General features: G+C 34.6%; 1 long non-coding RNA gene across 1 annotated transcript; it reads left to right on the top strand.

Annotated features, from left to right (window-relative positions):
* Positions 1-1,407: 1,407 nt before the first annotated feature.
* Positions 1,408-2,931, top strand: LOC136828325 (uncharacterized). Its single transcript, XR_010850005.1, has 3 exons — positions 1,408-1,567; positions 2,366-2,523; positions 2,698-2,931. It is a non-coding gene; the product is annotated as an uncharacterized lncRNA (long non-coding RNA).
* The last annotated feature ends 343 nt before the right edge of the window (positions 2,932-3,274 follow it).

The raw sequence follows: 3,274 nt of genomic DNA, 5'->3' as shown, positions 1-3,274 counted from the left end.
AAAATTTCTGAGGTATTACTAAATGGCAGTATAACATGTGGTTCTCTGTTGTTTTATCAAGAAAGTCTTCTTTGTCGTTCTCAGTGCATTATCTGATGCAACGACAAGATGTTTTAATTTCTTGCCTGCAATCGTAATAACATCTCTTACATCACCAGTAATGTATGCAGGGCTACACAAATCACGTCAAGCTCTCAAAACATGGTTGGGAATACAGATTTCTTCATTTTATTCAGCTGACCAGAATAAAAATGCATATGTGAGCAAACATTCATAGATTTTCTACGCACGCCATGTTCGAATCCATCATTAAATCCATGCACACGGCAATACCAAACAGGCAGACTAGAATCATTTGCATCTCCAAAGTAAATCTTATTCGTGGCACCTGTTCATTTAATCCACAAAATAGAATTTATTTACATTCCCGCTTCCCGTTCGAATACATAAGAGTATATATCTAAACCAAGTCACAATTCGTGATAAACGAATGCACAGATTTCTTTACACTGGCTATAGGGGATTTCCCATTTATTCACCTTTAAAAAGTTACCTAGGCTTACGGCCAGCTCCCATACACCGACAAAGTTTTGTAATTGGTACGCTTACCCTGCGCTATGTAGATGAATGTACCCAACCTCCTGTTATATATAAATATATATATTATATATATATATATATATATATATATATATATATATATATATATATATATATATATATCCTTGTATCTATATGTATGTAATATATATATATATATATATATATATATATATATATATATATATATATATATATATATATATATATATACATAACATATATATGTAAATATGTAAATATATATATATATTTAAATATATATATATATATATATATATATATATATATATATATATATATATATATATATATATATATATATATATATATATATAATATATATATATATATATAAAGAGCGAACGTCATGTGTAGTACTTCCAGTACTGTTGATATCCTTTCCATAAGTTGTGAAGCCTTTTGGTTGCGAAAACGTATCTAAATCTTGGTTTGATTTTTTTTATGTTAATATTATAGGAATTTTTTTGTCCAGCTTTTAATATTTAACCTTTTCCTGCTGGTTAATAGTCCTATATTAACAGATGACTAAAGATTATATAATCTAAAGTTAATAAAAACATCAATAAAGGCAGGGAAAGGTTTTGAACCGCAAACTAAGCGCAGCAGCCTTCAGTTCCGTGATGCCGTTACCTCTTTTGCAAGGGGTCATTAAACTATTAGAGATTCAGATTGTACTGAGTCAAGCACTGGTGTTTCTTCTTCAGGTTGTCCTAGCGCTGTCCCGGTTACTAATTAACATTGCTCGCCAGAAGTCTGGTCCTCAGGCAGTTGCTAAATATCACTCTCGGACGTAGCGCTATCTCGAAAGCATAAACTGGCATCTAGCGTGGAAAACCCAGAAGATGCCCCAGCGTAATATATAACTCAAGGAAGAGTTGTTGTTCTTTCATTGTTCAAGCAAAGAGCTCATCCGGTGGAAGTCATGTTATCTGCGAAAACCATCGTGAGTATCCTTTTGTCTACGATTTATAAGATTTCTAATAATTTTGTTCATTACTTTGAAGAGAATTAGTCATACGATTCTTGCCCAAACTCATCATATTCAAAGCTATTTTGTGAGTGAGCTTAATTGTTATCTCCGCCAAGGAGGTTGCGATCTTGGTCCGCAATCTTTGCTGCGTGTTTGTCCGTTTGTTAACAGCACTATGCAAAAACTAATGTTGGGACTTTTGCGGAAAATTTGCCAAAGAGAGAATCGCCACTGGCAAAATGTGGTGAGTTTTGGAAGACCCGAATCTGAATGAAGGTCCTTGGGAGAAGAGGTTGGATTTCTCAGCCCTGGCTGAGGTTTGTGGTGTCCGAACGCTCTTGCTAATACTGTCACTGATTCCATTTTCAGCTGAAAGCATACATTTTATTCCAACAGTCACAATATTAAATTGTATTTGGAAGAGACAAAAAATGTAGTCGTTTGACCATTTAGATCAATTCTTGAAAAGGAACTATATAAAGGAATAGAAATGATGAGATTGCTTTGATTTTAATTTTATGTCAACGTTGGTAAAGATATTTCCAACGAATAATCAAGATATATGAAATAAAGGCTGGAAGACTATAGAATTCAGGGCTGATCAGTTATTTAGACATCTGACTAATTTCATTTCTTTGTTATCTTAAATTTTTACCAATTAACACCTAGTTTAGTGAAGCATATTGTAACTGAAAAAGTCTTATGACCTCCAATATTTTTATTTGCTCAGGAACAGAAGAATATGACTATGATTATTTCTGGCTTTTCCAGTTCTTGGTGCTGGTGACCTGTGCCATCTTGTACGCAGTCACAGCTGCTCCGTTTATCCCATTCGGGTCCCTCGGGTTTTACCCTAGGTTTTACGGACCTAGATATTATAATCCTTACAGACATGGGTCTGGTTACTACGGATATAATCCTTTCTTCAGGTAAACAATATTCTCTCTCTTCCTATCGTTTTGATTTTGTTAAAAGAGTTGTGAAACAGTGCAGCATATTGTGCGTAAATTATCCAGAAACAAACATACTGGTATGTGTTCATGGTAAGTTTGCTTGATTTTTCTTCCTTTTTTGACATACTACGATGTATCTCTATCCCACAGGCCCCATTGCCATCATCACCTTGGATACCCCTACGGATAGAAATCAGAAGTAGTCTGGTTTCGGTGAGCGAAAATGCTCAAGCCTTTCTTCTTCTGCCTTTCTTGAGGTGGTATTGAACACCCAAAGACGGTTGATCCAGGGATGTCATAAAATGGAAGTTCTGATATGCAATAAGCAATCATTTAACGAGTACAATATTATCTTGTGGCATTAGCAATAAAACGCTTTCTTTGCATCTGGTTTCACTTATCCATTTTTCCTAAGCAAGCAGGTTTATTAGTACAGTAAATTTAGTGCCAAGGGCTTTTTATTTATTTATTTATTTTGTTTTGTTACATCATGGAACACGTAAGCCTTGCCTCTTGCAGTTATTATTATTGATGATGACGACGACGACGACGAAAGAGACAATTCATAAACCTATTGGAAAAACCAGAGGCCTAAATGACTGAAAACCCATGCAAGCCGTTCAAGAAGGGTTCAGTCTGAACAGACATTTGTACGGGCTAACAGACTAGCCTGGCAAGAAAAAAGCATTACATGATCAGAAAGTCAGTGGTCATACAGAACAATTTC

The sequence above is a fragment of the Macrobrachium rosenbergii genome, chromosome 3 (genome assembly GCF_040412425.1).
Source record: "Macrobrachium rosenbergii isolate ZJJX-2024 chromosome 3, ASM4041242v1, whole genome shotgun sequence".
NCBI classification, from domain to species: Eukaryota; Metazoa; Arthropoda; class Malacostraca; order Decapoda; family Palaemonidae; genus Macrobrachium; species Macrobrachium rosenbergii.
Note: the sequence above shows the minus strand (reverse complement) of the source record. Positions and strands in the feature narration are given on the sequence as shown.